At 39.4% G+C, this 24,027-nt stretch overlaps 2 pseudogenes; both read left to right on the top strand.

Annotated features, from left to right (window-relative positions):
* The first annotated feature begins 299 nt into the window (after nucleotides 1-299).
* Nucleotides 300-1,210, top strand: LOC118669483 (annotated as a pseudogene).
* A 3,568-nt stretch (nucleotides 1,211-4,778) lies between these two features.
* LOC118660960 lies at nucleotides 4,779-18,064 on the top strand (annotated as a pseudogene).
* The last annotated feature ends 5,963 nt before the right edge of the window (nucleotides 18,065-24,027 follow it).

Here is a 24,027-nt window from a genome sequence, read left to right as displayed (position 1 = left end):
AACAAAAATAGATACAGAGGCAAAGTAGCATCAAACAGACTGTCACACTACAGCAGGAAGGCAGGGGAGGGAGGGGAGGGGGTTAGAGATCAACTTGTATGCATGCATATAGACATAACCAATGGACGCAAGACACTGGGGGTGGGGGTGAGGGCATGTGCCGGGCTGTAGGGGAGGCCAGGAGGGGGTCAATGGGGGGGGAGAGGGAGGAAGAGACATACGCACTACTATTTGTAATACTTTAAACAATAAAATTAATTTTTTTAAAAAAAGAGAAAAGAAGCATGTGTGCCACCAGGATGCCAATGAAGTGGATTTCAGTTCTGCTGTTACTACAGATAAGTGGTCACTTCAGCCCTGGGAGTTGTGGAAAGGTGCTGGTGTGGCCCACAGAATACAGCCACTGGATCAACATGAAGACCATCCTGGATGCACTTGTCCAGAGAGGTCATGAAGTGACTATTCTGACATCTTCAGCTTCAATTCTTGTTGATCCCAATAAACCATCTGCTATTCAATTTGAGGTTTTTCCTACATCTTTAACAAAAGATGATATGGTTTCTTTTTTCATGCGGCTGATCAATAAATGGACATAAGATCTGCCAAAAGTTACGTTTTGGACACATTTTTCACTAATGCAAGAAATGTTTTGGGAAGGTTCTGACTTTGTTGAAAAGCTCTGTAAAGATGCTGTTTTTAATAAGAAACTTATGACAAAACTACAGGAGTCAAGGTTTGATGTCGTTCTTGCAGATGCCTTTGGAGCATGTGGTCAGCTGCTGCTGAGCTACTTAAAATACCTTTTGTTTACAGTCTCCGCTTCTCTCCTGGCTATAAAATTGAAAAGTACAGTGGAGGACTGCCATTCCCTCCATCCTATGTACCTGTTGTCTTTTCAGAATTAAGTGATCAGATGACATTCATAGAGAGGGTAAAAAATATGGTCTATGTGCTCTATTTTGACTTCTGCCTGCAAACATATAATCAGAAGAAGTGGGATCAATTTCTGAACGAAGTACTAGGTAAGCTATGTTTTTCCTTGGTAGCATGAAGTCCTAACTTTCCTAGTGCTTTGGAAGATGAGTTGGTATAAATATTGAGAGGAATTTGTCTTTTGTAAGTGCAATGATTAAATAAACTATAAGAATAAAAACATAATATGCTAATTAGACCAGACAGCTGGACGACCTTCCAGATGACCCTCCAGACGAAGCTGGGTCCGTGTTGGCTGAGTCAACCTGCCGCAGCTGTGAGGGCCAAGCTCTTCCATGAATTTCGTGCGTCGGGCCTCTAATAATATATAATGATCTTTTAATCTCACAAACACAGGGAGAGTGTTCCCCCCAAAAAATGTATACAAACTTTTTTCTGATAGCTCAGTTGATGTTTCTTTCTTTTCAGATTTATCCCGTTGGAGTTAATAATGATTCAAAGTTTGTCTATATTTGTGGGATACCTTATATTACAGAAATGCTTAAATTATACAGTTAGTTTCAACCCTAGGGTACACTAGTATGGGATACTCCAGGAAGTTAGAGACCCCAAATTGAAGCACTGAAGAGTTTCTTCAGCAATCACATAGCCATTTTTCTTTGTTTTGTTTTTTTGTAATAGGCTTCATTTTTCAGAAGAGTGTTAGGTCCACAGCAAAATTAAGTAGAGATTTCCCATATATGCCCTGCCTCCTTATTGTCAACATTGCCCAGCAGAGAAGTTGATTTGTTACAATTGATGAAAATATACTGAATTATTATTATGATGTAAAGTCCATAGTTTATAATATGGTTCACTCTTGGCATTGTATATTCTGTGATTTTTGGACAAATTTATAATGTCATGTATCCACCATTATAGTATTGTAAAGAGTAGTTTAATTGCCCTAAAAATCCTCTGGGCAGTGGTTCTGTCCATTTATCCTACATATCAATTTTACTATAATTTTTTTCTTCAATAAATGCATTAGAAATTTCACTAAATATTTTCATCAAAGCACAAATGTAAATTGAGGAGTTACATATTTTTAGCACAATGTCTATAGACCATTGAGGAAATTGTTTCCATTTGTTTCTCCTCAGTTTTCTTATTTAAAAATTAAAATCTTTTGCTATACTACCTGAAGGAGTCTTTGACAATGGAAAAATATGAATCTGTCTCAGATAGGAATCTATAACTCGAAGTTTTTAATGATTATATTGCTTCACCAAGTGCTTACAAATCGTCTGTTTTAAAGGCCTAAAATCTTGTTGAAAGGTAGATAATCAAGTTAAAAGTCTATATTTTTTGTAAACTATATTTCTCCATTACAGACAAAATTAAGAGTGAGCACATCTATTTCCATACTTTATGAAAGCTTTCCAGCTGTTTTTGGCAAATATTTTTATTTCACATACAAATATTGTTAAGCTCCGAACATGAACCAAATGCAATAGTGGCCATATTCTCAAAGATCTCACAATTTACTTGTAAAATCTAGAAATAAGGGAAAAGCTTGCTAAATTGTAGAATCTAGACTGAATATTCTAGGGAAAGGCATTTCTGTGTGTATGGTAGTGTTGATTGACTAAGGAGTTGAAATCACTGTTTACATTTACATTCGTTAATTTTGAAGCTTTACAGAATAAACAAATGCATACTTAATTCTTTAGTGCTTAAATAAATGTTTATGATTCAGAATGTACTGATGTGATATTAGAGATAAAAGTCTAAATAAATAATGTGTGTGCATATACTGTGTTTTCAAGCCAATCACTTTATTTGTATTTTTTTAATTTTTATTTATTCATGTTTATTTTTAAAATATGTTTTTATTAATTTCAAAGAGAGAGGATGGGGCAGGGAGAGAGAAAAATATTGATATGAGAGAGAAACATTGATCAGTTGCCTCTTGTGCAGGGACCAAACCCTCAACCTGGACATGTGTCCTGACAGGGAATCTAATAGCAACCTTTCAGAGCACAGTACGACCCTCAACCAACTGAGCCACACTGGCCAGGGCTAAGACAATCACTTTTTCTAAATAATTTTTTTCTTTAATTTTATTAACATAAATATCGTGCAAGCATATATGGTACAGGGGGTCATAAGAAAATTTTCTGTTTTAAAATTCTTTATTGTTTAAAGTATTACATATGTCTCCTTTTTCCCGCATTGACCTCTTGCTGGCCACCCCAACCCTCAGAACATGCCCTCACCCCTCCTAGTGTCTGTGTCCATTGGTTATGCTTATATTCATGCATACAAGTCCTTTGGTTGATTGTGAGAGGGTGCAGGCAAGGTTTAGGGAAAGCACCAGTGCACCATCGGGGCCGGGGAGGGACACAGGAGGTTGGCCAGCTGGGGAGGGTCCACGAGAAGGCTCCAGGGCATGTCTGGCCTATTTTGCTCAGTCTGAATGGGCCAGATCCCAACAGCAAGCTAACCTACCAGTTGGAGCATTGCATGTCATAGCGATGGATGACCGGTCAACTGTCTGCCCCCTGGTGGTCAGTGCATGCCATAGCCAGCGGTTGAGCAGCCTTACCATATCATTAGCATATTACACTTTGATTGGCTGAACAGATGACCAGACGAGCAGACACTTAGCATATTAGGCTTTTATTTTATTGGACCAGAGGCCCAGTGCACAGATTTGTGCACCAGTGGGGTCCCTCAGCCTGTCTATGCCCTCTCGCAATCCGGAACCCCTTGGGGGATATCAGATAGCCGTTTTTGGCCTGATCCCCACAGGTCCAATTGAGACAGGAGGGAACCCAATCCTGTGCATTGAGCGTCTGCCCACTGGTGGTCAATGCACATCACAGAGACCAGTTGACTGGTCATTTGGTCACTTGGGCTTTTATATATATATCTCATATTTACTATTTTTAATCCATGTTTCAGGCTATAATAGTCTCATGTTTAATTTATCAATACACATTTTTAATCAGTTTTCTGTCCTTTAAACTCTTGCTTTTGTATGTATTTTATGTATTCTATGTTTAGCTGCCAGAATTATTTACTAAAGGGAAAATTTGACCTTGTGATTTCCCTTCTTTAAAATTTGAGTAAATAACTTTTGCCTATAAATTAAAATTGAAACTATTTTACACTACCTATTGTCTCCTATTTCAATCTAACTTTCTTCTAGAACCTACTTCCCACAACTTTCTCTGTGATCCATACCCACTGGAATGTTTTCCAAATACACATGAACTTTTCTCATTCCTCTACTCATTGGCCACACTCTGCCTAGATCCTATCAAGGCTTTCATCTCACCTCAAATGTGATCTGTTTTACTACAGTTGTTTCCAATTATTCCATAAAGGATTATGTTTTTTCTCTGGAATTCTGAACACCCTGTACTAGTCATAAGACTCTTATCCAAGCAAATTATTTGCTATTTCACATAGGGAAAATGATGTGGAATATGTTTTAACCTAAACCACTTGCCACCTTCAAACTCAGAGTGGAATGGATGTTGGTGTGTGTGTTTATGTGTGTGTGTGTGTGTGTGAGAGAGAGAGAGAGAGAGAGAGAGAGAGAGAGAGAGAGAGAGAGAGAGAGAAATATTAACTTTAGGCGGTTCCTATTTGTTATTTTCCTTATTTCAAATCTTGAATTTGAAATTTTTTTCCCAGATATCTTTTTTATTTCTGTTTTATTCTCCCAATAAACATTAACCTTGCATATAATGCAAAAACGTTTTCCTTTAAAGTTAATTTTTAATTTATTATGTGTTTACAGTACATTTGGTCTCTGCACTAGGCAGAAACACCCTAAAACCTCTGCAGAGCAGTGTGTGACGGAGCTGCTGTCATGTTATCCAAGAAGTGGGCTTTGGCGGTTCTGCTGCTGCAGCTCTGTAGTGCTGGCTGTGGGTTCTGTGGAAAGGTTCTGGTATGGCCCGTTGACATGAGCCATTGGCTTAATATAAAGACCATTCTAGAGGAACTCACAAAGAATGGACATGAGGTAACCGTTGTTGACTTTTCCACATACTAAGCTCATTGACTACAGGAAACCTTCCCCCTTGAACTTAGAGGTATTACATTCAGAATATCCGAAAGAATTAATGGAGAGAGGACAAGACAAATTTCTGGATGTGATTTTGAATGACTTGCCAAACTAAACACCCTGGCGATCAACAATATGATTGAATGATGTTTCTATTGAAGTAACTGAAACTGTAAAAAGCCTATGAGAGTGCAGTCTACAATCAGACACTCATGAAGAAACTCCGGGAAACCAACTACGATGTAATGCTTATAGACCCTGTGATGGATGCCTTGTGGAGAGCTGGTGGCTGAATTGCTTGCAGTCCCTTTTGTGCTCACATTAAGGGTGTCTATGGGAGGCATGAAGGAGAAACACTGTGGGAAACTTCCCGCTCCACCTTCCTATGTTCCTGTTCAGATGGTGGGACTTACTGACCGAATGACCTTTCTGGAAAGAGTAAAAAATACAATGCTCTCCGTTTTCTTTGACTTACGGATCGGGGATTATGACATTCATTTTTGGGTTCAGGTTTACAGTGAGGCATTAGGTAAGATATTTTGCTTTTTTTAAAAACTTGTTATCAAAAGTAATTTAGAAATCTAAGTGAATGAAAGGAATACATTTTAAAATATCTGTCTTCCATTTAAAACTCTACCAGTAACAGTAATCAAATGGTTATCAAAAACTAAGTGGAAATGGGAACAAAAAATCTCCTGCCATGGTTACTCTGTCTTTATAGACATCAAACCATGTCTCATAAGACAATTTGATACTTGTTAGGAATTTTTGTCATATTTGGATATTACATAAATACAGTACATTGAGTTTCCATATTAGAGCAAGTTATAGGTATTCTTGGTGAAGACAGTATAATGTTTATCCTAAGAGCAAGATAACCTACATATCTGATATCAGTAATGAATTAAAATATGGTTATTAACAAATATATTCTATTTAATCCATCTGTATCCACTCTAAACATTTTTTATAATTAGTGATGATTACACTCAGTCTTATACCATTTTTAATAGAACAGGGTGTCAACCATTCTTTCTTTTACTTTATTGTTGAGTGTATTACAAATGTTGTCTCCTTTGTTCCTTCTATGCTCCCAACTGCCCAGTTCCCTCATGCCTAGGCCTTCACCATCCCAATTTCTGTGTTCATGGACAATGCATATCCTATATAAAAGGCTAATATGTAAATTGTCCCCTTGGGAGTTCAACCAACCTGGAATTCATCGCACGCTATGATGTGGGCTGACCACCAGGCGGTGGCGTGGAACAAAGGCAGACCCTGGCCAGCAATCAGAAGGCCCCAATCAACCCTGAGTGCTGGCCAGGGATAGGAACCCTACCCGTGCACAAATATACATAAATCCTTTGGTTAAACTCTTCCCATTGCCCCATTCCTCCCTTCCCTGTTGTATTCATCAGTCTGGTTCATGTTTCCATACATCTTGTTGTATTTTATTCATCAATGTATTTTATTCAGCAATTTGGGCTGAGCTCAGTAAATGTTTCTACTTTGGGATTTGCCTGGGCTCATTTATTAGGATATAGTTAGCTGTCAGCTTGGCTGGGCATAATGGCCCAGGGCAACATGCCCCCACTCCACACTAAGGAGAGGTGAAATGGAGTAGCATAGCAAGCATCTCACTCTGGGCTATAAGAAAGGAGGGACTGTGTGACTCAGAGCAACCTGCACCTGCTTCTCCCCCAGCCCTGGGACAGTCCTACAAGGGCTACCTTGAGAAATCCAATACACCCCTCACTCTGTGCCATATGAAAGCACTGCAAAGGCGACCCTGAGCAAGCTGATGTGCCCAGGCAGGGGCCACAGGACTGCTCTGCAAATGCTCTGCCAGAGGGACCTACGGTGCCACCCTGCCACAGGTGCTGGGCTGCACAGTGAACTACATTCCAGAAGGTTCTGGGTTCTCACAGGGAGTTGCACATCAGAGGAACTGTGCATGTGCACCCACCACCCTGAAGCAGACAACTGATAGTCCAGGTCTGTGGGAGAAGTGAATACGACTCAGAGCAGAGACAATAAAGGCATGAAACTCAAGACAGACTCAGCCTCAGAGCTAAAAATTTCCAGACCATTGTCCTAATAGGGTCTTCAACCTCTGAAATCCAAAGCAGTGTGGCCATGGCCAGAAAGAGATAGCAAAAATGAGGAGACAAAGAAACAATCCCCCAAGGAAAGAAAAGGGGAATAGCCAGAAAAGGAGCTAAATGAAACTTAGGCATGTTGTCAGAAAAGCAATTGAGTGTAAGGGTCTTACAGTTCATAAACTGGATGGATGAGAAATTCAACAACTTATGTAAGAATCAAGAGGAAATAAAAAATCATATAGCTACAATAAAAAACATGATGGAAGGTTTCAACAATAGCCTAGAACAGTGGTTGGCAAACTGCGGTTCACGAGCCACAAGTGGCTCTTTGGCCCCTTGAGTGTGGCTCTTCCACAAAATACCACGTGTGGGCACGCATGTATAGTGCAATTGAAACTTCATGGCCCGTGTGCAGAAGTCAGTATTTTGTGGAAGAACCACACTCAAGGGGCCAAAGAGCCGCATGTGGCTCACGAGCAGCAGTTTGCCGACCACTGGCCTAGAAGAAGCAGAGGACCGAATTAGTGAGTTGGAAGATCAGGCACAGAAACACACCCAATCTGAACAGCTATTGGAGAAAAAAATAAGAAAGATGAAGGAGAGACTAAGGTAGCTTTGGGACAACATGAAATGAAGTAAAATATATATATAACAGGGGTGTCAGAAGGACAAGAAAAGGAGCAAGGATTAGAAAACCTATCTGAAGAAATAATGGCAGAAAACTTCCCTAATTTGGAGAAGAAAAAACTCACACAAGCACAGAGAGTCCCAAACAGCATGAACCTAAAAAGGCCCACACCAAGACACGTGGTAATTATAATGGCAACATTATCTACAAAGAGAAAAATCTTAAAGGCTGAAGAGAGAGACAGGTAGTTACCTACAAAGGAGCTCCCATTAGATTATCAAATGATTTCTCAACAAACCACATCAGTCCAGAAGGAATGGAATGAAGTATACAAAGTGATGGAAAGCAGGGGACTGAATCCAAGAATACTCTCTTCAGCAAGACCATCATAAAAAATTAAAGGGGAAATCAGGAGCTTCATAGAAAAAAAAAAAAGGCTAAGGGAGTTTATGACTACCAAGCCAGCAATGCAAGAAATGCTAAAGGGACTATTGTAAAAAGAAGAAATAGAAAGGAAAGAAGGAACATCGGCATAAAGAATAGAAATGGCTACAAACAAGTACCTATAAATTACAAGCTTAAATGTAAATGGACTAAATACTCCAATAAAAAGACATCAAGTGGATTGATGAACCTATAGCCAGATACATCAAGAAGCAGAGAGAGGGAGAACTCATATAAACAAAATCAGAAACAAAAGAGGTGAAATAACAATAGACCCCACAGAAATACAAAAGATTGTAAAAAGATACTATGAACAACTCAATTCCAACAAAGTTGTCAACCTAGAAGAAATGGACACATTCCTAGAAAAATACCACCTTCTAAAACTCATTCAGGAAGAATAAAAAATTCTGACTAGGCTAATAACTATGAAGGATAACTTTTGAAGCAGTGATCAAAAATCTTCCAGCAAACAAAAGCCCTGGCTTCATAGGGGAGTTTTAACAAACATTCAAAAACGAAATAAAACCTATCCTCAGACTATTCCACAGAATTCAAGAGGAAGGAACGCTTCCAAATACCTTCCAAGAAGCCAGCATTACCCTAATCCCAAAACCAAATAAAGACACTATAAAGAAAGTGAATTACAGGCCAATATCTCTGATGAATATAGATGCTAAAATCCTCAACAAAATCCTAGCAAATCAGATCCAGCATTACATTAGAAAGATCAAACACCATGACCAAGTGGGATTTATTCCAGGGTTGCAAGGATGGTACAATATCCACAAATCAATAAGCATGATATATCACATAAACAAATTGAGAGACAAAAATCACATAATCATATCAATACATGGAAAAAAAAGCATTTGACAAAATCCAACACCCTTTCTTGATAAAATCTCTCAGCAAAGTGGGAAAAACCTTATATGAAATACCTATAGCCAACATCATACTCAATGGGCAAAAAATAAAACCATTTCCCCTAAGGACAGGAACAAGACAGGGATGCCCACTCTCACCACTTCTGTTTGACATCTACTGGAAGTGCTAGCCATAGTGATCAAACAAGAAAAAGAAATATAAGGCATCTAAATTGGAAAATAAAAAATAAAACTGTCATTATTTGCGGCGACATGATATTGTACATAAAAAACCCTAAAGACTCCATTAAAAAAGTACTAGATTTAATAAATGACTTCGGCAACATAGCAGGATACTAAATTAACACCCAGAAGGCTATGGCTTTTTTATACACCAATAATGAACTCACAGAAAGAGAAACAAAAACAAAACAAAACAATCCCATTTACCATTGCGACAAAAAATATAAAGTAAATCTAGGAATAAACTTAACTAAGGAGGTAAAAGACCTGTACTCGGAACACTACAGCACATTGAAAAAAGAGAGAGGAAGACATAAACAAATGGAAGAATATGCCGTGTTCATGGATTGATAGAATCAATATCATTAAAATGTCCATACTACCCAAAGCAATCTATAGATTTAATGCAATCCCTATTAAAATACCAAGTTTACTCACAGACCTAGAAAAAAAAAACACCCCAAAAATTCATATGGAACAATAAATAAATAAATAAATAAATAAATAAATAAATAAAATAAAAATACCCCGTATAGCCACAACAATCCTGAGAAAGAAGAACAAAGTTGGAGGGATCAAAATACCAGCCATCAAGCCATATTGCCAAGCCACTGTTCTCAAAACTACCTGGTACTGGCACAAAAACAGACATATAGACCAATGGCACAGAACAGAGAACCCAGAAATTGACCCAAGTCATTATGCTCAGTTAGTATTTGACAGAGAAAGCCGAGTATACAACACACAGTGTTGGGAAAACTGGACAGATCCATGCAAAAAATAAAAATAAAAAAAAAATGAAACCAGACCACCAACTTACACCATACACAAAAATAAACTCAAAATACATTAAGGACTTAAACATAAGATGGGAAACCATAAAAAACTTACAGCATCCAAAGGCAGCAAAATAGCAGAATTTTGTCCTAGCAATATCTTTACCAATACAGCTCCTAGGGCAATTGAAACTAAGGAAAAAATAAACAAATGGGACTACATCAAAATAAAAAGCTTCTGCACAGCAAAAGAAACGATCAACAAAACAACAAGAAAGCTCACTGCATGTGAGATCATATTTGCCAATGTTATATCCTACCAGGGCCTAATCTCCAAAATTTGTTGGAAATTCATACATCTTAACAAAAGGAAGATAAACAATAAAAAAAAAATGGGCAAAGGACTTACTACTAAATAGACACCTTTTGAAAGTGGACATACAGAAGACCAAGAAACATTTGAAAACATGCTCAAAGTCACTAATCATTTAAGAGATGCAAATCAAAACGACAATGAGATGCCATTTCACACCTGTCAGAAGGCCTATCATCAACAAATGGACAAACAACAAATGCTGGTGAGGATGTGGAGAAAAAGGAACCCCTTGTGCAGCCACTGTGAAGAACAGTATGGAGTTTCCTCAAAAAATTAAAAATGGAGCTCCCATTTGGCCCAGTGATCCCACTTCTAGGAATATATCCCAAGAAATCAGAAACACCAATCAGAAAGGACATATGCACCCTTATGTTCACAGCAGCACAATTTGTAATAGCTAAGATTTGGAAACAACCTAAGTGCTCATCAGCAGATGAGTGGATTGAAAATCTGTTGTACATTTACATAATGGAATACTACACTGCTGTAAAAAAGAAAGAACTCTTACCATTTGCAACATCATGGATGGAACTGAAGAGCATTATGCTAAGCGAAATAAGCCAGTCAGAGAAAAATAAATATCACATGATCTCACTCATTTGTGGAATATAATAAAAAACATAAACTGATGAACAAAAATAGATCCAGAGACAGGGAAGCACCAAACAGGCCATCTAACTTCAAAGGGAAGGCAACGAGGACGGGTGTAAGAGATCAACCAAAGGACTTGTATGCATGCAAGTTATATAAGGTTATGCTTATATATGGTTATATAAGCATAACCAATGGACACAGACACTAGGGGGTTGAGGGCTTGTGAGGTTGGGGGGTGACCAGGGAGAGGCCAATGGAGGAAAAAGGAGATATATGTAATACTTTAAATAATAAAGAATTAAAAAAACAAGATTATAGGGGAAATAAGTATTGGAATTAAAAAAGCATTAATCTTTATACATTCATATATATATATTATAAAGATTGTTATGTAGAGATTATATAGAAAAATACAGATAGATGATAGATAGATAGATAGATAGATAGATAGATAGATAGATAGATAGATAATAAATAGAATAAGATACAGGAAAAGTAGCTTAAATCAAGACCAAAGTCTCAAAAATAAATTTGCTAAATATTAACCAGGAATTACAGGTCATACAAAATAAGCTCTTAATTGAGGCATTCGAAGCAATGGGGAGGAAAAACCAAGCATCAAATGACAAACAGTCAAAGTTGACAGCTGGTTGGTGAGTGAAGTGAGAGGGTGAATAGGTCTGTCCAGAATAAGATTAAACAAATGACCCAAAGACCAAAGTTTCTAAGATAATAATGCTAATAATTAATCAGAAGTGAAAGCTCATAGAAAATAAGCTGTTAAAAGAGATGCCATAGCAAAGGGCATGCAAGGTAACATGGAGAAAACTAGGCAATCAAAGCAGAAAGCTGGAGAGCAGGTAAGAGTTGGAGGGTGGGTAGGTATGTGGCAAATGAATGACTAAGCAAATAATCCAAGAACAAAGTTATTAGTGGGTCTGCTAAAATTAATCAGTAATCATAGGTCATAGAAAACAAGGTCTTAGATGAGATATCATAGTAAGCACATGCACTGTAATGTGGGGAAAATGGAGGCATCAAATGGCAAAGGAGCAGGTGGTTGGGCTAGCAAATCAGTGGGAAAACAAAACTAAACAAATAATCCAAAGTAGCAAAGAAGCTAAGAAAACATTTTAGGTAAATAATGCTACAAATAGACTTTTTGAAGAGTCAGTTTTCCATCCTGACTTTCCACAAGTTACCCATCACAAAATAGCTCATTTACTCTAAGGGCAAACTGACAAAGAAGATCCCTTAATCTAGTGGGAAGAGGGGAGTATCGGGATTGAGAAAAAAAGGAAAAAAGGGAAAATCTCATGGACACAGACAACAGTGTGATAATTTCAGAGGGGAAGGGGATGAGGAGAGGTGGAGGAGGGTATAGGGTGGATAAATGGTAATGGGCAGAAACTTGACTTTGGGTGGGAAACACACAATACAGTGTACAGATGATGTGTTATAGAATTGTACACCTAAAACCTGTATAATTTTGTTAATCAGTGTCACCCAATAAATTCAATTAAAAAGAAAAAATAAAAAAATAAAAATATTTAGTGACTTTAAATAGACAAATAGCCGTGGCCTGCGTGGCTCAGTGGATGGAGCATCGGCCTGCGGACTGAAGGGTCCCAGGTTCAATTCCGGCCAAGGGCATGTACCTTGGTTGCAGGCACATCCCCAGTAGGGGCGTGCAGGAGGCAGCTGGTCACTGTTTCTCTCTCATTGATGTTTCTAACTCTCTATCCCTCTCCCTTCCTCTCTGTAAAAAATCAATAAAATATATTTTAAAAAATAAAAATAAATAAATAAATAAATAGACAAATAAAAGAGAAAAATGTGAAAATAAAGGTAAATCTTTGATGTAAACAAATAACTTACGAGACAAGTGGATATAAGAAAACTCCCTTCTGTAATACTTAAAAATACAGGTTAATATTACATTGCAAAATGAAAGAAATTTTAAATAAACTAGAGGGTCGGTGCACAAAATTCCTGCAGTGTGAGGGGGTTCCTCAGCCTGGCCTGTGCACTCTTGTGGTCTGGGAGCCCTTGGGGGATGTCTGACTGCCGGGTTAAGGCTACTCTTCTCACAATCCAGGACCCCTCGCTCCTTACTTCCCACCTGCATGGCACTCCTTACCGCTAGGCGAGCTGCTCCTTAGCATGGCTGTGGGGGCAGAAGCAGCTCTGCCACCACCGCTGCAGTGGCCAGCCATGATCCCCGCTTCTGGCTGAGCAGCGCTCCCCCTATGGGAAGTGCACTGACCACCAAGGGGCAGCTCCTGCAATGAGTGTCTGCCCTGTGGTGGTCAGTGTACATCATAGCAACCAGTTGTTCCACCAGTTGTTCCACCACTTGGGCAATTTGCATATTAGGGTTTTATTATATAGGATGTGTAATAAATACCTACTTTTTTGCACTAGAACTAAAATGACTAGAACTAAATTTTTTAAAATATATTTTTATTGATTTTAGAGAGAAAGGGAGAGAGAGAGAGAGATAGAAACATCAATGAGAGAGAATCATTGATCAGCTGCCTTCCACATACCCACAACACCCCGCATGTGCCCTGACTGGGAATTAAACTGTGACCTCCTGGTTCATGGGTCCATGCTCAATCACTGAGCCATGCTGGCCAGGACTAAGATTTTTTAAATACTTCAATTCATCATTGATAATATCATTAGTATACTTGTTTGTGTTGGACATCATGATTGCATTCATACTTGATTGAATGTAAAAATAAATACATAAAATGTGGGTATTTCTATCATACCAGTGTTATAATAGTTCTCATTTTTAATCTCTTGTCCTTATTTCTTATCTGTCTATGAAGGGCTTTAACTAGATTATCTCTTCATTTCTTTATAATCTGAACATGCTATACCTTTACTTCAACTCATGGAATAAAATATTTTCTTTATTTTAACAGGTTCTATGGAGATTTGAAGGCAAGAAACCAGATACCTTTGAGCCAAATACTGGGCTCTATAAGTGGATCCCCCAGAATGACCTTGGTGAGACTGAAAAACAAACACTAAAATAACAAAAACAACAAAGAGAGTGATTATACTTCAAAAAGAAACAAATTTATTGAACCTTTATTTTACAAAAACTCAAAAAAAACCTTAATTTCCTTGTATTTGTTTGCCAGTCCCGGGGGAAAAGGAAAACATATAAAAGCTAACATGTTATTATAGACCATCTCCTCCCTTATGTCTGAAATCAAATATCTTTATTTTAGGTGTAATTACTTCTCATGAAGAATTTTTCAATAACTACCACTCTGCCTCCTACGTCTCCCTTCTTATTTCTATTTTTTAAGCTTCTGTACGCTATTCATTCACTGCCATTAAAAAATAAGAACACTTCATTTATTATCAGTGACTCCATTTTCAATAAGGAATAGCCATAATCTTTTTCATGAAGTGATAAAGTGGGGTCTGTTCTTCCTCTGATTCCAGAGTCACCACACTCACCTTTCCTGCTGCCTGGACACCCCACATGTAATACCCCACACGTGGCCACACTATTTCTTTAAGAGAATGTGTTCTAACATGCCACCTCCTTTTCTTTTTTACTTTTTTTCTGCACATGCTATTTTTATTTATCATGTCCTCTTTCTTTTTTTCAAATTTATCTTTATTGTTGAAAGTATTACAGTTGTCCCTTTTTTCCCCATTGACCCCTTCCACCCAGCACCTGCCCCTCTCAGAACGTTCTCTTTCAACTTGTCTACCCAGCAATCTTGTATTCATTTTTCAAGTCACAATGCCATACCAGTATCTATTTACCTCTGCAGCAACTAAAGTTCTTCTTTCTCTGAGATCTAAAATATATTTCAATGTAGTTTCATATGTACAATAATCTGTCATCTAGAATACAGTGCCTGAGTGCTTTTCTTGCCCAATTCACATTTTATTTCTAAGACTTATAATTAGTAATTTACTGAAATTCACCCAATCCTAGGTCATCCAAAAACCAAAGCCTTTATAACTCACGGTGGAACCAATGCCATCTATGAGACAATCTACCATGGGATCCCTATGGTGGGCATACCTATGTTTGCGGATAAACCTGGTAACATTGCTCGCATGAAGACCAAGGGAGCAGCTATCAGAATGGACTTCAACACCATGTCTAGTGCAGATTTGCTCAATGCATTGAAAACTGTCATTAATGACCCATCATGAGTACCACAATTTAATAGTATTTATAGATTATTTTGTCTATAAAGAGTATAATTTTCATCCCATATTGAGAGATTAATTTTAAAATTATTAACATGATTTTACCAATCTTAAATCTGCTTTTATTTTTAACCAGACAGTAATTTCACAGTTGCATTTAATCTGATTGAACAAGTAACCAATTACCGCAACAATTTTCTACACAAGTTACCCAAAGTTATATTGGTCACTATAAGGACACGTTTTTTAAAATATGATAGAACCCATAGAATGAAAGAATGAAGAACTCAAGAAGTTACATAAAATATTTTAATTTAGTGCAAAAACATTTCTGAAAGTATAAATCTTGTGGACCAAAAAGGGGGTTCCATGGAAAGTACCTCACAGGGTGATCTGATGATAAATTCCTAACTGGGAAGGTCATGATTGTTGTGCCCAGATTTCAAGGTTCCCAAAAAGCCCACCAGGGAGCCAGCGAGTCCGATGCAAAAGCAAAGAGTCCTTCATTTCGAACTAGTTCGGCTCCCCTACCACACTCACCGATACAACAACGGTAAGCCCAGTGGCCGAAAGAGAGCGAGGCCTGATGGGATTGTGGGTTTTATAGTAAGGGCAGGGGAGGGGACTGTGGGCCCTGCCGATTGGCCAGGCGCGAGTCGGGTCTTGTTACACAGGATGTGATCATCTCTATGGCGCGCACGTCCCTTGATTGTCATTGGTTAGTTTAAAGAAATCCTGGGCGTGGCCAGCAGGGGCCTGGGCTTCCGGGAAGAAGGCACTCTCCTGAGCACATGGCGGCCGCCCCAAAAATGGAGGACCCAGGGCAAGATGGAGGGCGCAGTCCTAGACCCGCCCCCGACCCAGGGCGAGCTGAGCCCGGGCTCCAGGGGCCAGTCCGGTTGCCGGGGGTCCAGCAGACCGACCAGTTCCAGCCCAGACAGGAAGTCCACGTCCTCCATCTCGTTCCCAGGGGCGCCGGCGATCACCTCCTCCTCCATCTCCTCGGGCGAGGGCATGGGCCCCGCCCCACCGCCACTGCTGCTGCGTGGGTCCGGTCCGGGGGCCGCAGGCAGGTGGCGGCCTGCGTCGGGCTCCCGCCGTGGGCTGGGGAGTTGGTGCCCGAGGCCGCCAGCAGCGTGGTCAGGCTGTGCCTCATGGGGCCCGGCGGCCGGCCCACGTAGGCCCCGCGACGACTCGCCCTTTCAATGATGATTAGACATGCTCCAGGCCTATAACTTATTTACTGAAAGTTTTTACACCAGCCCTGCCCATTGATCTTGTGCATCTAGGTTTATACTCCTTTCAAATAATAGAAATAATACCCCTCAAAAGCGGCACTGCCTGGCTGGGGTGGCTCAGTGGTTGAGCATCGACCTGTGAACCAGGAAATCACAGTTCAATTCCCAGTGAGGCACATGCCCAGGTTGCAGTTGTGAACTTGGTCCCCAGTGGGGGACATGCGGGAGGCAGCTGATAGATGATTCTCTCTTGTCATTGATGTTTCTATCTCTCTCCCTCTCCCATCCTCTCTGAAATCAATAAAAATATATTTAAAGAGAAGGGGGGGAGGCATTAAGTCTCACGAGAGCACAAAATCTTATTAACTGTATCCTGTAATCCAATCCCTGCTTTGCTTCCTCCAACTTCATGTAATCTTACTTTGTTTTCCCCTTAATCTCAAATGCATATCAGAAGCTGCAACACTGTTACTGAAGTGAAATAAATCTCTAAAACAAAGGAACCTCACTGGAGGGAGGCAGCCTAGCTCTTTATCTAGTCAAGTGGCTGACAAAGATAGTCCTCTTGAAAGTAAATGCCTCTTTGAAATGGATACCTCAGCAATGGAGGCTTAAGGATTGCACTTGCAATTAAAAACAAACAATAAAACCTGTCAGACAACTTCAAGGAACAGCTAGAAGGCCAGTGTGCCTACAACAAAGTGTGCATGAGACCAAGTGAAAGAAGAGGTTGCCAGGGGTATGAGGATGTGGAGTCCTTTAGTCCTAAAATCACTTTATTCAAATGTGACGAGAAGCCAGATGGAAATTTTGAGCAGGGAAGTATCATATCTGATATCTGTTTCAAAAACCATACTGGCCAACTGATGGCAATTAAAAAGTAGAGGGTCAAAGAGAAGAGTGGAGGTCCAGGGACTACTGGGGAGACATTTCACTCACAATGACACCACTCCCATTAAACACTTCATGAGCATCACTCTGCAAGTGAATTTCCACCATCTCATCTATAGCACTAACAATGGCTCCTACCATTTACTCCGCTAGAAAAGACTGAACTGTCCAACTTAACTTCCAACGTCACTTTTAGAAAAACATGTCATCAGAACATTCCAATTTAAAGGCCAAACTATCTATGAAGAAGTAAATTCAATGAATGATATTATTTTGAATCTTTATGACATTTTCAAAAACCTTTCATGGGCATGGTATGCTTAGGTAAGTTAACTTGCATTCAATGTGTAATCTTTGTGTTTCTCCTTCAGATATAAAGAGAATGCAATGAGATTATCAAGAATTCATCATGACCAGCCCATGAAACCTCTAGATCGAGCGGTCTTCTGGATCGAGTTTGTCATGCGCCACAAAGGAGCTAAACACCTGCGGCCAGCCTCCTATGACCTCACCTGGGTCCAGTACCACTCTTTGGATGTGATTGGGGGTTCCTGCTGGCCTGTGTGGCAACTGCTACATTTGTCATCACAAAATGTTGTCTGTTGTGTTACCAGAAGTTTGCTAAACCAGGAAAGAAGAAGAAAAGGGAGTACTTGTTTCAGAAGCCTGAAGCTGACATGCCTGAAGCTGATATGCCTCCTTCAGTTTATTCATCACAATGAAGTTGTAACATAAGGATCCCTTCTTCCTGTGACAAAATGAGTTTTCACAATTTGGCTTCTCAAATCAAAATTTATTTTCAAGTGAATTACTGTCTATTTAAGAGTTAAAAATATTCATGCCAAAGAGAAAAAAACTGGGCAAAAATAACAATAAAACAATGTGGGTATTTATTGGATTTTATTATCTTAATTCCAAAGTTATACCTAAAAAATGATTAAGCTTAATTAAGTTTCCAACATTAGGCATAAATACAAGAACATTCAATAGTTTATTTACAATATCAGTATTACTGTGCAAATACTCAGAATATTTTAACTTGATTCTGGTGCAAAATTCTGTGGTTTATCTTTTGTGAAAGAAACTATTCACTAGTTAGAATTGTGTAAAATGATTCCTTTCATTTCATTTTAGGAGATCACTAATGCTCCTTTTGGGAGGGGTTATTATATATATATATATATATATATATATATATATATATATATATATATATATATTATTATATATATATATATAATCTTTGTTGTTCAAAGTATTGTTAACATTAAAAAAAAACCACTGAAACCTGTAAAGAATTTTTGTGAGTTTATTTGAGTTAAACTGTCGACATATGCGGGAAGGACAACCTCAAAGAATTGAGATAATGCTCTGGAGAATGGAGGGTTTACATTTGTATTTATACATTGCAATCAAAGGAGGGATGTAAGTGGGTTACATGAAACTCATTTGTGATAGATTAAGGAGGAGGGATAAAGCAAAGCAGGGAAAAACCCCTGGGATTGGATAAAAAGTGAAATGATGGACACATACATAGGTGGGTGCAGGATCGATTAACATGATAATGAAGGAATTTGTAGTATCTATCTTGGAGCCCAGCATATTTGGTTGTGCCCCAGGGGCTCCAGAAAAAGGGAAGTTACAAGTTACCCAGACATTTCAAGGGTATGTTATCATAGATACAAAAAGACAGATAGGCTCAGTTAAGGTAAAGGTTGACCTTGTCAGTGAAGATACTGACCTAGGATGTAACTGCCCACCATAACTGCTTTTAAAGTTTAATTTCAGACCATCCTCTGTGCTTATTTTAGGTCTCTGAGTTTGCAAGACTGCCATGCAGGCCTCTCCTGAGCTTGTCGAGTCAGCATGTGGCCCCTTTTGTCCACAGTATTACAGATGTCCCCTCTTTTAACCCTCATTTTCCCCCTCCTCCCCACTCCTGTCCCCTCCTGCTCCTTGGTTTTACTGTTTATCCAGCCTCAGCATCACTTCTTACCTAAAAATATGGCAAGTCATTTGCCCTCATCTAGTTTAAGTCATTTCCCATTAAAGTATATGTGGAGCCATAGCTGGTGCTCAGTGGTTAGAGCAGTGGTTCCCCACCTTCCTAATGCAGTGACCCTTTAATACAGTTCCTCATGTTGTGGTGACCCCCAACCATAAAATTATTTTTGTTGCTACTTCATAACTGTAATTTTGCTACTGTTATGAATCGTAATGTAAATATCTGATATGCAGGATGTATTTTCATTGTTACAAACTGAACATAATTAAAGCATAGTGATTAATCACAAAAAATATGTAATTATATATTGTGCAATATTATTTCTAATTACAAATAAATGAAATTTTGTCTTGAAGCATGGTGTAGCATGGGTAACAGTCTTACTATAACAACAGTAAACTACATTGCTACATTTTGCGACAGTATGCGTAAAAAGCCTACCTCAGTGGGAAGGTTGAGATTGTTTCTTTCTCACCAAATCAGAAATTCTCAGGGCAGTCTTTGCAAGAGCACAATGAAGATCATCTTCCACAACAACTCTACCTCTGTATTTAGACTTGATAACCAACAAGCTGGAAAACCCTGTTTCACAAAAATGTGTTGTTGGAAATGGAAGAAGAAGGCGCAACACAGTCTCAGACAGAACAGGATATGACTGCAAACACTTGATCCAGAATTTTGTAACTGGCATTGTGGAGAAATCAGTTCTCGCTGCATCGTTGTTAGTAAGTTCAATGAACTCCTCTTGTGCTGTCTTAGGAACATCTTCAACTTTGACTATGAAGGAGCTTCTGGCACGTGCTGCTTTCAACACAGCAGCTGCTTTCTACACAGTAGCTGGTCTCTACACATGTGTGACTGGTCCGAATAAGTACATTATGGTGCCAACCCTGTCACATACACCTGTATTTGTACGGGGTGTTTGTGATGGGGTTGGCGTGATGATGTCAGCACGCTGGGTACTCATATGTGGGTGTATCTGCATGTGGGCGGACCTGCCTGGAGACTGATAGTGGAGTGGTGTCTCGGTTCCTAAGACCATCAAAAATATGTGTTTTCCGATGGTCTTAGGCGACCCCTGTGAAAGGGTCATTAGACCCCCAAAGGATCGAGACCCACAGGTTGAGAACCGCTGGGTTAGAGCATCACCCTGCAGACTGAAGGGTTGTGGGTTCAATTCAAGTCCAGGGCCCCTACTTTAGTTGTAGGTTCTATCCCCACCCCAGTTGGGGCTTGTGCTAGGCAACCAGTCTATGTGTCTCTGTCTTTGTCTGCTCTCTCCCTTCCACTCTCTCTAAAAATATCAATGGAAAAAATATCCTTGGGTGAGGATTAACAACAAAAAATAAACTGTATGTTAATTTAGAAATATAACAACAGCTAGTTGTTTCCTAATATAAAATTGAGCTGTTTATGATAGACTTTGGTTTTAGTAACTAATTCTCTTTATCTCACTGCTCCTTAAAAAGATTCACCTGGTTGCTATCACTATTCTTGCAGCCTTTGATAATAGGTATATGGTCTCAATTGTAGGTTTGATAATGTAGAACCCATACTCTAAAGGGACTATTGAATTTTCTTATAGCCTGTGTACATATATATACCCACTTCCTGCCAAACAAGGCACAACATCACTTAGCTATTTACAGACACATTTATGTCCAAGGAAAACTTGTTCACTCATAACTGGCACATGAATATTAAAAAAACATTATCCATAGTGGCCAAAATTGGGGGCAGGGGATGTCTATCAACTAATGCATGAATAAAAAGAATGTGGTATGTCTGTATTATGAAATATTATCTGGCAGTAAAAAGGATGCATGCTGTAATATGAATGAATCTTTAAATTATTATGCTAAGTAAAAGAAGCCCATCACAAAAGGACACATATTACATTGTTCTGTTTACAAGAAATCCTCTACTTCTATAGAGACACAAACCAGATTAATGGTCAGATAGGGTTTAGGGAGGAAGACATTAGGGAGTTCCTTGTAAAGGATAAAGGTTTCACTGGGGCAGAAAATGCTCTTCATATGATCACCATGGTGGTAGCACAATTCTGTGAATACAGTATGAACTATTGAAATGTACATTTTAAATTAATCAATTGAATGATGGGTAAATTACATGTTCACAAAGTTTTATTTAAAAATTAAAATCTCAGAGGAGAAAGTGGCAGCCAAATAGCAGCCAAATAGGCAATGTATCCTGCACCTTATCCCAGGGCCAGACAGGAAATACAACTAAATTGGAGAACATTCACCTGGAATTACCAACTGAGGTCCAGCTAAGGAAGAGACTTACATCAAAGAAGGACAGAAAGCACCTGGAAACTGGTAGGAAGGGCCAGGTCAGGAGAGGAGCTGACCCAGCGCCAGGTGCAGCAGTCCCAGAGAGGAGAGAGTGCTGGGCCACAGGAGGGTCTGTTCCCTCTGAAGACAGAGGCCCAGAACCCAGGCTCGACACCGGAGCCGAGACCTGCGGCCCATGTGACATACATCTGTGAAAGGTGGCAGACCTACTGGCCACTGCGGAGTCTGGCAGACTGGAGCCGGTTGGAGAGAAAGCCTCAATTTGTTTTTTGCTAAACCCAGAGCATATGAGTTTTCATTTGCAACTACTCACCTGAGGCTTTGGTGCAGGGAGGGAGGCACAGACTGAGGTGCCTACAGAGAGGCTGGCTTGGGAAGCAGTGCAGGGAGACATGGAAAAGCAGTAGTCAGGAATCCTATATTTGGTCGTTCGGATGCATCCAAAACAAAATGTCATTTTTCCAGAGAGGAGCTACCTGCTCCCAGCAGCCACAGGGCAACAAACAGTGCTAGCGAGGATGTGGAGAGAAGTGGACCCTAGTACACCGCTGGTGGGAATGTAGGCTGGTGCAGCCATTATGTAACGCAGTATGGATTTTCCTCAAAAATATATGAAACTGCCATTTTACCCAGGATTCCATTTTGAGGAATATATCCTAAGAAACCCGAAACAACAATCAGAAAGAATATATGCACCCTTATGTTCACAGCAGCACAATTTACAATACCTAAGATCTGGAAACAACCCAAGTGCACATCAGTAGATGAGTGGATGTGACACATTTACACTATTGAATACTATGGAGCAGTAAAAAAAGAATCTCTTACCCTTTGAGACAGCATGGAGGGACCTGGAGATATCATGCAAAGTGAAATAAGTCAGTCAGAGAAAGACAAGTATCACATGATCTCACTCATATGTGGAATCTAAGTAACAAAATAAACTGATGAGTACAGTGAATCCAGAGACATGGAAACATGGAACAGAGAGTGGAATCTCAAAGGGAAGGGGGGAGAGTGTGAGTGGGTGGGTGGTAATCAACCAAGGACCTTATATGCATATATGAATGGCCCATGGACCTAGACAATGGGGTGGTGAGAGACTGGGGTAAAAGTGGGGGGTGGGCTAGTGGGTGTTAACGGGGAAAAGGGGGACATATGTAATACTTTCAAAAATAACGAATTATTTAAAAATATATATTGACATGTTTAAAAAATGGGCAAAGGACCTAAATAGACACGTCTCCAAAATGGACATAGAGAAGGTCAAGAAATATATGAAAAAATGCTCAAAGTCACTAATCATCTGAGAGATACAAATTAAAACAACAATTAGGTATCATCTCACACCTGTCAGAATGGCTATCATCAACAAATCAACAAATGACATGTTGGTGAGAATTTGGTGAAAGGGAACCCTAGTACACTGCTGCTGGGAATGCAGACTGGTGTAGCCACTGTGTAAAACATTATGGAGATTCCCCAAAAAATTAAAAATGGAACTCCTGTTTGACCCATGGTCCCACTTCTAGGAATATATCCTAAGAAACAAGAAACACGAATCAGAAAGAATATATATATGCACCCCTATATTCATAGAAGCACAATTTACAATAGTTAAGATTTGGAAACAGCCCAAGTGCCCATTAGCTGATGAGTGGATAACAAAAACTGTGGTACATTTACACAATGGAATACTACACGGGAGTGAAAATGAAGGAACTCTTTCCATTTGCAATAGTATGGATGGGCCTGGAGAGTATTATGCTAAGCGAAATAAGCCAGTCAGAAAAAGGTAAGTATCACATGACCTACTCATATGTAGAATCTAATAAACAAAATAAACTGACGAACAAAATAGATTCAGAGTCAAAACCATGAACAGACTAACGAATTTTAGAGGAACAGTGGGGGTGGATAGTGTGTGTGTGTTGGGGGGGGGGGGTAGAGATTAATCAGGGAATTGATATGCATACATGCATAGCCCATGTACACAGACAGTAGCGTGGTAAAGGCTTGGGAGGGGCGAGTATGGGGAGGAGGTGGTCAATGGGGGAAAAAACACACAAAGCAGACACCTGTAATAGTTTCAGCAATAAAAATAAAATTTAAAAATAAATAAATAAATAAAATAAAAAATCTGGAAGTGTTGTCCAGGTAATTCTTTGTCAGCTGCATAATAGCTTTTGCCGGGGTTCTTGTTCCGGCATCTGGAAGGTTTCAGCAATCTAGAGAAGGCTGTGTATACCTTACTTAAGAGTCCAGTGACGAAATATAATTTTGGAAGGCATTGGGGGTCAGAGGAGCCTAGCCAAAAGGAGCTAAGATCTCCTCGTCTCAGGACCCCAAGTTTTTTATTAACACA

This window comes from Myotis myotis, unplaced genomic scaffold (assembly GCF_014108235.1).
Source record: "Myotis myotis isolate mMyoMyo1 unplaced genomic scaffold, mMyoMyo1.p scaffold_m19_p_1, whole genome shotgun sequence".
NCBI classification, from domain to species: Eukaryota; Metazoa; Chordata; class Mammalia; order Chiroptera; family Vespertilionidae; genus Myotis; species Myotis myotis.
The sequence above is the reverse complement of the archived record's forward strand: the minus strand, read 5'-3'. Positions and strand labels throughout refer to the sequence as shown.